The sequence below is a fragment of the Temnothorax nylanderi genome, unplaced genomic scaffold, assembly GCF_030848795.1.
Source record: "Temnothorax nylanderi isolate EJ_2023f unplaced genomic scaffold, tnyl_v1.0 TNYL_tig0576_pilon, whole genome shotgun sequence".
Classification (NCBI taxonomy): Eukaryota; Metazoa; Arthropoda; class Insecta; order Hymenoptera; family Formicidae; genus Temnothorax; species Temnothorax nylanderi.
This window is the reverse complement of record NW_027249638.1, coordinates 63,309-76,435: the sequence shown is the minus strand read 5'-3', so window position 1 is coordinate 76,435 and position 13,127 is coordinate 63,309.

The window sequence follows — 13,127 nt, the reverse complement described above, 5'->3', positions numbered from 1 at the left end:
TCTTACCGTTAATCAGCCATTCCTGCGTCATACAGTGAACCTTCCTGCTCGTGAAAATCCTCTTCGAGAGCCGATCGTGCTGTTCTTCTCTCAATTCGTCCTTCTTTAGAGGTGTCGAACAACCGCTTGTCAGCAAACGAAATTCTCAACTCATCTGCTTTGTCGCACATTTCAACGGCATTTGGCCCAATTTACAAATTCAGGACGCTCATCATTTGCAGGATACTCTCGTAGCCGTGATTGAAGATGCTTGCTGCAAAATACGATGCCACTTCAACTGTTTTTGCGCCACTAAACACTCGTTTCGGAGCAAACGACCATATCATAGCGTGGTGATATTTCCACCGCACTCTTTGCATTTCACCATTTCACTCAACGTTGAAAAAAATGTTAAAAATGAATAGTAAATCATTACGCTGTACCCGCCGAGCAGGTAACGATTTGCCGCAGGTAGGCGTTTTGGAGCACTCCGGAGCGCTTGGGTAAAAGCTCAAAATTTCAATGAAAACGATTTCTGGCAGGTATGAGACCTTTTATCTCTTATTCTAGAGGGTTCAAAGGATTTCCTCTTTAACTTTCTTTATCATCTTCCATACTTTCTCTTCCACTATCTTTTCCACCGCCTCCTTCTCTATTATTATCTTCCTTTCCATCTTTCTTTGGTTATCTGTAACATGCACATATAATTACTTTCCTCTCCCTTACTCTGCTTTCTCTCCCGCTCCCCTCCCTTTCTCTCTGACCTATTACGCTTATCTCTTTCACCTCTACCTTTACCTTTGATCCTTCCGCAAACGATTCTTTCAATAATCATCGCTTACCTTTCTACTACCGTTTTCTCCGTCTTACAGTTCGCCCGCTCTACTATCACCACGTGCGTTTCTTACATGTTCACCTCGCTCTATTGATCCCTTCTTTCGATCTCTCAATCTCGCCGCTTATCCGTCGACACACGTTGCGAAGACGCGTGTTGCGCATCCGCCTTAGTTCCTTCTGCCGCTCTCGCCTCTTGTGCCATCTCCTCCGTAGCCAAAGCTCACCGTTAACTAAACCTCTTTCTCGGGCCTCCTCATCTTCAACAGATTTCCGCCGTCCAGCTATATTTTCCACATCGTCTCCATTTACTCCACCTTCTTTTGGCATCCTTCACGCCTACCTTGCTTCCTCCACCTTCCCTCTCCCCTATATCACCTTTTTCCGGTACTCTTTTCCTCCCTTTCCACGCCCCACCTGTTCCCCCGCCGAGGGCCACGGGGGATCTCCATGTATATGTATATATTTAGTAAATAATTTTAGCAGATTTTTATTGTCATAACCTAAAAAGTTAATATTTTATTTTATATGACGATATTACATATTTTTCGTTATCAAGAGAATAGAAGCAGCGTATAATATTTATTTACTTACTTATCGCAATAATAATTCGCAATTATAATTTTAAAAATAAGACGTATAAATATATTTTATTATGGAAATGTGGTTCGATATTGAGAATCACTCGAAGATAGCTGTAAGTTCACAAAAAACACATTGCTACATTTTTGAAATTAATAATTTATATTTTTAGATGATGTTTTTAATAAGCTAACGAATTTAACAATATTCTACCCTTATGGAAAAATACTCAACTTTTGGTGTTAACCGTTAAAAAAACACCATAGAAAAACCCTTAAAGTTGGGTGTGATTTTGGACCGCCAATTGAAGGTTAACCATCATTTGAAGGTTAATCTTCAATTGGCGGTCCGAAATCACACCCAACTTTAAGGGTTTTTCTTTGGATGATGGTTAACCTTCAAGTGAAAGTTAACCTTCAATTAATGGTTAATCCTTAAAAATGACGGTATAAACCCTAAAAATATGAACCCTCAAATGAAAGTAACAAATATGGCGTCCTAATGAGAATCTCTTAAGGGCTCCGCTCGCTGAACCGGACTCCTCGCCTCGATCCTCCCTCTCGGACGCTAGCTGCCGCAGCTCTCCCTTTCCTGGCGGTGAGCTCTCCCTGGTGATCCGACTCTCGCTCGGTTGGTCTCCAGAACACGCGCCGCAACGATCAATCCGTCAAGAAAGAGGTAACGGACTCGACACGTTCGAAGAAACGCAAGCAAGTGCTGCCATGACACCTAACGAGTGAGGAAGGAGGCGGGGGCTCTTTGAGAGTGGCGACTCGCGTGTCGCGCCATCTAATGTGAAACGATCGGGCGTTGTAAAACGCGAAAAGAATTCGAGCGCAATATTTGAACAAATTATTTAATTTTTAATAAGTCCAATTACACAGCCCCACAAAAAAAAATTTTTTCTGTCCGGCGGACCGGACTAGTCAATTCTTACGTATTTTGGGTCGCTGAATCCGAATCCGAGGTCAGAATTCAAAAGTTGGTTCGTGTTTTTTTTTCTAATCTCAAAAAACATACTTTTTTAGTACATTTTGAGCCGTAATGAAAAAGCGCGAGCTAGTTTCGAAATTCTGACCGTGGATTCGGATTCAAAAGCTTGAATTACATAACAATTGACTAGATTTTTTAATACAAAATGGCAGATCCAATATGGCGGACCCAATATGGCGGATGTTTTTTCAAATTGATCCGATTCGCTTGAAACTTGGTACTCGGGGGTTTTTGTGGTCGCTGAGTACGAATCTGATGTCAGTTTTCCAAAATTCAAAATGGCAGATCTAGTATACCCGATAAGTTTTTGAAAATTGACCAGATTCGCCTAAAATTTGTTACTCGAGGGTTTTTGGGGTCGCTGAATACGAATCTGACGTCATATAACATAATCAAACTGAAAATGCAGTTTTTCCCACATGACTCTGAGAAAGTACAAATCTTATATATTTGACGTCCAAGACCACAATAGTCAAAATATATCCACCCTGGCGAAAATGAGAAGTTTCATAAACGTTTGTTTGATGTTTACGTGAGCGTTTGCGGAAGTTCGTTGAGAGTTTAGAAACGGTCAGTAAAGAGTTCGTAGAGCGGAAATTGCAACGCTGCAGCGTTTGAAAGGCGTTTGTATATAGTGTTTTTGAGAGTTTGCACAGCGTTTACATGACGTATGACGTTTGCTGAGAGTTCTTTAAAACATTTAGAGATCCTCTGTTAAGCGTTTAGGCTGCATTCGGAAACGTCACCCGGGTACACACGGGTATACTCCCTTCTCCTTCTAACTCGCTGAGATAGAAAGAGAAGGGAGTATACTCGTGTGCACTCGGGTGACGTTTTCGAACGCAGCCCTGATAAGTCGAAAGCGTTTGCTTTCATCATTGAAAACTGCGTGCAGCCTCTATTAAAACGCTGTATATAACGTTTCATGAAAGTTCTGAAAAGCTGAGGCAACGCTTTTCAGAGAACGCTCAGTAAACGCTGCGTGCAGAGAGTTTGCTGTCAGATTTTTCAAACGTTTAGCAAATGCTTTTCCCAACGCCGTAAGACAAGCGTTTTCAATCCGTTCAGCAAACGCTCTTCTGATGGCAAATTATAGAGGCGCAGTGAACGATTTGTAAGGCGTTAACGCAAACGGCTTAAAGACGCCCAAGAAACGCTTTTCCCGACTCCGTAACACAAGCGTTTTCCCTCCGTTCAGCAAACGTTCTTCTAACAATGCCGCTAGGCGGCGTATCTTTCTCGCATTTAAAATACATCCAGCCGCGTATATAAGCAGACCCCCTGCGAGGCGAAAAGCAGATTTTAACATTTAACGCTCTTTACGCCGTTTCTTCTAACGACAAGAGTAAACGCCCGTTAGGGCCTAAGCAGAATGGCTGTCTTGGCAATGTTTTATGCCTTAAGTCTTTGTCTTATGTAACGCACAATACTGTACAGTACAGGGGCCCAAAACCGGGCCACGAAGCTACCATCCGTGGGATTATGCCTGAACGCCTCTAAGGCCGTATCCTCTCTAGTCAAAGGTGGCAATGATATCTCTAGGAGTCTCGTGAGTCGAAAGGCTCAAAACAATGTGACACACTACTAGGCGGCCGGTCCTCGCGGGCCGGTCGTCGCACGAGCCCGGTTTGCCGTACGGCGCCTCTGCCCGTCGTCGGGATCTCACCGCTTACGACGGCACGGCGTCTAACGGTCGAACATGAGTTTCGCGAGTTCGATGTCGAGACTCGGAATCGTCTGTAGACGACTTAGGTCCAAGACTTAAGGCATAACTTAGGGACAAAGACTTAAGGCATAAAACATTGCCAAGACAGCCATTCTGCTTAGGGCCATAAGCTCAATAGAGGCTGCACGCAGTTTTCAATGATGAAAGCAAACGCTTTCGACTTATCAGGGCTGCGTTCGAAAACGTCACCCGAGTGCACACGAGTATACTCCCTTCTCTTTCTATCTCAGCGAGTTAGAAGGAGAAGGGAGTATACCCGTGTGTACCCGGGTGACGTTTCCGAATGCAGCCTAAACGCTTAACAGAGGATCTCTAAATGTTTTAAAGAACTCTCAGCAAACGTCATACGTCATGTAAACGCTGTGCAAACTCTCAAAAACACTATATACAAACGCCTTTCAAACGCTGCAGCGTTGCAATTTCCGCTCTACGAACTCTTTACTGACCGTTTCTAAACTCTCAACGAACTTCCGCAAACGCTCACGTAAACATCAAACAAACGTTTATGAAACTTCTCATTTTCGCCAGGGTGGATATATTTTGACTATTGTGGTCTTGGACGTCAAATATATAAGATTTGTACTTTCTCAGAGTCATGTGGGAAAAACTGCATTTTCAGTTTGATTATGTTATGATATGACGTCAGATTCGTATTCAGCGACCCCAAAAACCCTCGAGTAACAAATTTTAGGCGAATCTGGTCAATTTTCAAAAACTCATCGGGTATACTGGATCTGCCATTTTGAATTTTGGAAAACTGACATCAGATTCGTACTCAGCGACCACAAAAACCCCCGAGTACCAAGTTTCAAGCGAATCGGATCAATTTGAAAAAACATCCGCCGTATTGGGTCCGCCATATTGGATCTGCCATTTTGTATTAAAAAATCTAGTCAATTGTTATGTAATTCAAGCTTTTGAATCCGAATCCACGGTCAGAATTTCGAAACTAGCTCGCGCTTTTTCATTACGGCTCAAAATGTACTAAAAAAGTATGTTTTTTGAGATTAGAAAAAAAAAAACGAACCAACTTTTGAATTCTGACCTCGGATTCGGATTCAGCGGCCAAAAATACGTAAGAATTGACTAGTCCGGTCCGCCGGACAGAAAAAAAATTTTTTTTGTGGGGCTGTGTTATTAATATTTATTTTCATAATTAAACTTAATTTTTATTTTGATAAATGTAAATACAAATACCTTATTGTATTAATATTTAATATTAATAATTTAATTAGTTGCTTAATTTAACTTCTTGTTTAATAAATGAGCGGATGCAGTACTGAAAATGTACCTATTATGTAATATTTTAATTTTCAAAATTGTCAAATCACAAACAGGAATTTTGTTGTGACTTATTTTACAGTTATAAAGTAACTATTTAATGGAAATGGAAGCCTAAAAAAATTAATATTGTAACGCAATTATTATAATGCTCAAATCATAAAATATTTACATTATCCATGTCTGCCAATACAATATAATTTTTTATTCATATTGCATTCTATATAATGGCAATGTTATTATATATTTGACACGCAAATCAAAATAGCTTTGAATCGATATCGAAATGATGAAATATCGATGTCTTAACAGAAAATACATAGTTTGCCTGTTTAGAGTCTGGCGCGATGAATGTATGTCACAAATAATCTCTTCTTTAAAAAAATGTCATATAGCACAAACATCGAAATAAGCTTCAAATTTCGAGCATTATTTCGATATGATGTAATATCGATGATTTCGACGTCAATTAGACGTTGATTCGATGGGATAGGGCCTAAGTCAAATTTTTTAAATGACAACCCCTATTTTTTATTGTACCATCTTTCTCTATTAATTAATTTGAACAACTTTTGTTTGAAAAATTCTTTTATTTGCCTAATACTTTTTGAGATATTCAAGGAAAACTTGGTAACTTTTTCAATATTTAGCTTATGATATCTTGATAATTGTTTGCCAGAGGAAAAAGTGGTATAGGGGATTTTTTGACTTGTTTTTATCTTAAGAATATGCTGTTGCAATAGCACTCCAATTTTTTTTAATATTTGTAAACACTCTAAGAAGATGCATACACAAATATTTAAAAAAAATTGGAGTATACTATTGCAATAGCACATTTTTGAAATAAAATTAAGTTAAAAAGTCCTCTGTACCACTTTTTTCTCTGGCAAACAATCATCAAGATATCACAAGCTAAATATATATTGAAAAAGTTACCAAGTTTTCCTTGAATATCTCAAAAAGTATTATATATTATACAATATAAAAGTATTATATAGAAAGATGGTACAATAAAAAATAGGAGTTTTCATTTAAAAAATTTGACTTAGGCCCTATTGGGCTCAATACAGGCCCTGGATCCAAAATCCAATAAGATCGTCTGTTGGCCCCCTTCAAACCTTTCAACTTTTATCTGAAACACTTTTCCAATAAACCAAGCCGTCAATTGACACTTAACGAAGATTAACACAATAACATTTAAACGACACCCAACGATAAAGGGATCATGGCGACACTGATTAAATCGACATAGAACATTAAAGGTTAACACCCTGTTAACACCAAACCAACATCCAACGATAAGGATCAATCTCCAACCTACACTAAACATTGAGGCTTAATCCCCAACCTACACTTATCATTGAGAATAAACTCTCAATATACACTCATCATTGAGGATTAAACCCACAACTTACCTAAACCTTAATGGTCAACACTCAATCTACACCTAAATTTAAGTGTTGACACTTAACTTTGATGACAAACACTAAACTTTGGGTGTTAACCATCAAAGTTGAGTGTACATTTTCATAACGGCAATTTTGAACATCATTCGATGGAACGTTTCTTTCCCGATAAAATAACGTTTAAGAAACTATTATAGAAACGTTTTTTTTTTAATAATAAAATTTAAAATTCCTATTTTTCACGTCTTTTGAACGTGTTTATGACGTCTTTGAGACATGCGTCAGAATGTTCTAAAAGCTTTATACATGTACCATTTATACCATGGCGTCTATTCTTTTTCGAAGGAATTTCTTAACTGATGCACATTCGCAATAAGTTAGAGTGAAACAATTAAATATACTTGCCTGACTCTAACTTGTACAGTCCGTTATTGGTGTAATCGTTTTTGTTTCTGGTGATCTCGAGAATGAGTCGTGTGTGCGACCTGAGACGAAGGTCGATAATGATAAATTAAAGATGTATGTCGTTTATGTCAAAATAAAGGGTGTGACGTTGCGGCCCGCCGCATCGTGGCAGCGCCCCGCCGCCGTCACAAGGCGCGGAATTTCGCGCCCAGGGACGAACCAGAGAGGCAACGGCGAGATCTCCAGGGGCCGAATTTAATCGCGTTTCCGCAATCTGATCCTTTTTTATTTTTATTTTATATATTTGTAATACACGCGGCGCCTCACCCAAACCACGGCGAACCTCTCCGCCGGAGTACCCGTAAAGGAAGGGTCCGGGAGGACTAAGGACCGAGGAGGAGTGGCGAGAGCGGAAACGGCAGGGATCACGGGTCGGCGAGAGCAACGAGGCAGGAAGGCGTGCGGCGCGTAAAGCAGCGACGGACTAGGCCGCCGATAGCCCCCCCCCCCCAGACGCCTCAGCAATCCGTCTACACGGAATACCGGCCCACGGGGTAGCTGGCCACCGCCCCGGGGTCAAACCGGAGGCACACCGGAAGGGACGAAGTCCCGTCCGTTACCAAGGACAAAATTCAAGGAGTCGCTGCGCCGCCGAGGGACCGTTGCACGCCACCGAAGGATCCCCTCGCGACGACCCTGCGCCGGGATACCGCAAGCTTGCAAGCTCGCGCCCCGATTGGTCCGCATGCCCCGAAGGAAGGGGGTGCCACATCGATTCCGCAATCGAGCGGATTTAGCGCGACACTCTCTGGTCGTCCGTCGGCGCGCCCGAATATCTCGAGTTGAGATCCGCGATAGCCGCCCCAAAACGGGTATCAGTTCCGTATTACTGCAATTGTGGCACGAGATGACGGCGAGGAGCCCCGGGGGAAGGCATTGCATCGGTGAGGTTGCCCGCAAGTAGTACCGTAAATGTCGAGCCACGACGCCGCCTTCCGGTGCGCGCTCTCGCTCGGGAAAACGTGCGTAATACCACGGTATGTACGGTTCCTCGTGAACCGAGCGTAATTTTGCGATCGACAGCGAGAGCGAAGGGCCTCGGGATGGTATCGCGGTAGAAACGTCATGGCGAGCCTCTGGAGATCGCGATAGATTCGTTGGCGAAATCTGGTATTGCGAGCCCGTTGTCGCGTAATGTCCGCGCTTGTGGTTGCGTTTCGTGCGCCCGGCGTTCGCGGCGTATCGAGTTCGTCCTTGCGTTACCAAATATTACTTGCGTTGGAATGTTATCCGCGTCGACACATTAGTTGCGTTAAAATGTTGTTCGTGTCGACTATTTGCGTTAAGATATTACTCGCGTTAGGATATTATTCGCGCTAGGATGCTACTTGCGTTCGGATATTAATTGCGTGAGGATGTTATTCGTGTTGGTCTGTTGGCGTGAGAACGTTATTCGCGTTGGGATAGTTGCGTTCGGATATTAATTGCGTGAGAGTGTGATTCGCGTTGGTTTCATTGCGTGAGAACGTTACTCGCGTTGGAATAACTGCGTTCAGATACTACTCTCGTTGGATTTATTCGCGTCGGAATGTCGTTCGCGTCGACTTATTCTTCGCGTTCCATTATTACTCGCGGTAGCACCGTATTTTCGCGTTAGTTATAGCATTCGGTATCATGCCGAATGCCTCGGCATGTCCTTGTTGCGTTCGGTCCTAATTACTTGCGTTAAATTAAGATAATTTGGCGACAGAATTCTTGCGCGGCTTTGGACGTGGCGTTCCCGCACTCCGAGCGTAACGCACCTCCATTTCGCGATATTTCCTGCGCGACCATACTTCCTATTTACACGAGTATTTCGCGTTTTTGATTTTTCCGTATTCGGCCGTATCTTTGCCGATGTTCTATATTAATTGTAAGTTTAGTTCTACTATATTTTTCTGATTTGATAACAGCGCATTCCGCGCGTTTACTCTACAATAATGTAATGCTCCGTTCATCTCTGGCGTCCGCGTTACCATTATTTTTGTTGCTCAAATCCGGACGCCCGCGTTATCAGTTATTCACTAGATTTCTATAATTTGGTAATGGAAGCCGAAGTGGCACTGATTATTTCCCCGGAGAATTACCTCCGAATAAACGTTGTTATTCATTTGTTAGGTCATCACCGTTAGGTCGAGCTGGCCGATTTCTCGCCGAAATTATAGCGTCTTGCGTCTTTCTTTGGTTGTCCGCGATCTTAGCGTACGTTAGTGGACGCGAATTTACGCGTCTGGCGCCCAACAATAAACTTTCGGTTCGTGAAGCGTCGGAGGTGCGAGAGAACAGTCGGAGAGGCCTATTATCCTCCTCTTCTTTCCCCTTTTGATCCGTCCCACGTCCCGGGTACGACCGGGCGCGAAAAAGACGTGACAAGGAATAAAGCTGAAATTTACAGAGATTGTGCACTTATATATTCCAAAAACCTGTGTTAAATTTGCGATTGATTGTCCGACCCGTTTCTGAGATATTTGCTTTAAAAGTTACAGAAATTGTATATACATATATAGATATACTTCTCATGTAAATATTATAATATGTATCTCTGCTCATGTACGGTAAAAATGAATGAAAGGACCCCGCACTAAACCACGTGATTTTGGGCCCCGGTGAAAATGGCTGAATTTTTAATATGTTGTACTTTTTGAGTCACTGAACAAATATTTCTTCAGGCAAAATGTCAAAAAATGGACTGTTTCAGCGTTTCAACCCTTAGAAGCTTGAGGTCAGACCAGCAAAGATATCACTTTCGGATCAATGCGGTTACTGTTATAAGGGAACAATATGAATTTTTGGTGAACAAAATAATTAAAAAGTAATTTGTTTATGATAGTATTGTTTAAACAATATGATAGTATTGTTTAAACAATATGATAGTATTGTTTAAACAATATGATAGTATTGTTTAAACAATATGATAGTATTGTTTGAACAATTTGAAAACGTCATTGTTTACAGAAACGATTCGGGGTGCTTTCTGTACGTGAGTCCCCTTGCCTCTCACGATTCGAGGTGTTTTTTGTACATGAGTCCCCTTGCCTCTCACGATTCGGGGTGCTTTCTGTACGTGAGTCCCCTTGCCCCTCACGATTCGGGGTGCTTTCCGTACGTGAGTCCCCTTGCCTCTCACGATTCGGGATGTTTTTTGTACATGAGTCCTCTTGCCTCTCACGATTCGGAATGCTTTCTGTACGTGAGTCCCCTTGCCCCTCACGATTCGGGGTGCTTTTCGTACGTGAGTCCCCTTGCCTCTCACGATTCGGGGTGCTTTCTGTACATGAGTCCCCTTGCCTCTCACGATTCGGGGTGTTTTTTGTACATGAGTCCCCTTGCCTCTCACGATTCGGGGTGCTTTCCGTACGTGAGTCCCCTTGCCTCTCATGATTCGGGGTGCTTTCTGTACGTGAGTCCCCTTGCCTCTCACGATTCGGGGTGTTTTTTGTACATGAGTCCCCTTGCCTCTCCCGATTCGGGGTGCTTTCTGTAAGTGAGTCCCCTTGCCTCTCACGATTCGGGGTGCTTTCTGTACGTGAGTCCCCTTGCCCCTCACACAAATAGATGAGCGAGATTTATGAGTCGTGACAGGCAAGGGGACTCACGTACAGAAAGCACCCCGAATCATGAGGGGCAAGGGGACTCACGTACAGAAAGCACCCCGAATCATGAGAGGCAAGGGGACTCATGTACAGAAAGCACCCCGAATCGTGAGAGGCAAGGGGACTCATGTACAAAAAACACCCCGAATCGTGAGAGGCAAGGGGACTCACGTACAGAAAGCACCCCGAATTGTGAGAGGCAAGGGGACTCACGTACAGAAAGCACCCCGAATCGTGAGAGGCAAGGGGACTCATGTACAAAAAACACCCCGAATCGTGAGAGGCAAGGGGACTCACGTACAGAAAGCACCCCGAATCGTTCCTGTAAACAATGACGTTTTCAAATTGTTCAAACAATACTATCATGTTGTTTAAACAATACTATCATATTGTTTAAACAATACTATCATAAACAAATTACTTTTTAATTATTTTGTTCACCAAAAATTCATATTGTTCCCTTATAACAGTAACCGCATTGATCCGAAAGTGATATCTTTGCTGGTCTGACCTCAAGCTTCTAAGGGTTGAAACGCTGAAACAGTCCATTTTTTGACATTTTGCCCGAAGAAATATTTGTTCAGTGACTCAAAAAGTACAACATATTAAAAATTCAGCCATTTTCACCGGGGCCCAAAATCACGTGGTTTAGTGCGGGGTCCTTTTTGTGGTACACTTCTATGACATCGAGAATTGCAGTTACGGTTTTTTAAGATTTTCTGTTTATATTTTTTTTCAATTTTTTAATGATTTATTTAAACAATATCAAGTACAAAAATGGGACAAAATTGCAATTTTTACGCTTTTTCTGTCCCAATGATACCATGTTGTTTATGAATAATTTCTGAGATTAGCTCTACACTGTTTAATCAAGAAAACAAAATTATACTACATATAGCTATAGCGACATACATCTTTAAAGGCGATAGTGGAAGCGGATCCATCTCAAACTTCGGGTGAATTAGCAACAAGGTTTAATGTTAGTATTAAAACAATATTGGTCATTTGAAATAAAAATGGTAAAATAAAAAAATTGAAAAAGTAGATGCCGCACGAATTGAATGAACGCCCGAAAGAGCACGTTTTAAAGTCTGTATTTTGCTGTCGAAACAAAAATGAATTTTTTAATCGAATTGTTATTAATTGTGATGAAAAATGGATCCTGTACGAAAATTGCAATAGTTGGGTCCAAGTAAAGCACCTGCTTGGAATATTCCCCAATTCCGAATTCGTAGTCACGCTCGCGAGTCGCGTCCATGTCACTTCTCCTTTCCAGGCTCTAGTCAGATGGCTTGTCGATCGAGTAGTTTAACAATGAGCGGAAGAGAGAAGTGAGAAATAAAGGCGCGTTACGCCGGCACTTCCCGAAAGGGACATGTTTCGAAAACATATGCGCTTTTTAGTTCTGATAATCAATCTGTATATAGTTAGACTAGAGTGCAATAAACCAAAGGGTGCTAAACTTTACTGTGTGCTTCTTGCGGACTATTCGCCCTACTGCGACTTGTCGCTGTTTGAACATAATTTAGGAGAGATACTTCTGGGTATTCGGTCAGGAGCAGTAGAAGTTTAAACAGTACCAAAACAGTGCCTGAAACGTCTACCAGAAGAAGATTATAATCACTGTTTGGTGATCTTCTGCCGGTGTTATTCATTTCAGTTTCATGAAACTTGGCATGAAACTTCGATTACGGCAGATGTAACTGCAAGGAATTGTAAACCATGATGGAGAAGCTTGCAATTAAATAATAATCGAGATTAATCAATCGCTCTTCCCCCATCCTGACACAAAAAATTGTGTCAAAATTGCAAGAGCTATAATTGGAAACTCTCCGTTAACCGCCGTATTCCCCAGACCTTACACCAACAGACTACTTCTTTTGGAATTTGAACAACTTTTTACACGAGAAGAAATTCAATTCACAAGAGGCTGTCGAAAGTGCCTTCCGTGATTTCATCGCTACGCATTTGTCAGGATTTTACCATTGAAATGACAAAAATGTATTAATAATATGGGTGCATACTTCGATTGAAAATAAAGTGTTTTTCTCAAACACAATATGCCAAACTTTTTATTCAAAAACAGTCACATAAGTAAATATCTGATACTGGCTTTCATTTAAAAACAACTACACAAATGTGATTTTGTCATAAGAAAAAGTTGATCTTTTTAATATAAAAAATCGTACACACATTTTGTGCGCTGTTGCGTGTCGCAACTCATATTTTAAATATTTTTAAATATTTATGATTTCTATTCCAAAATTTTTTTTAACAGTTTTCCCAAAC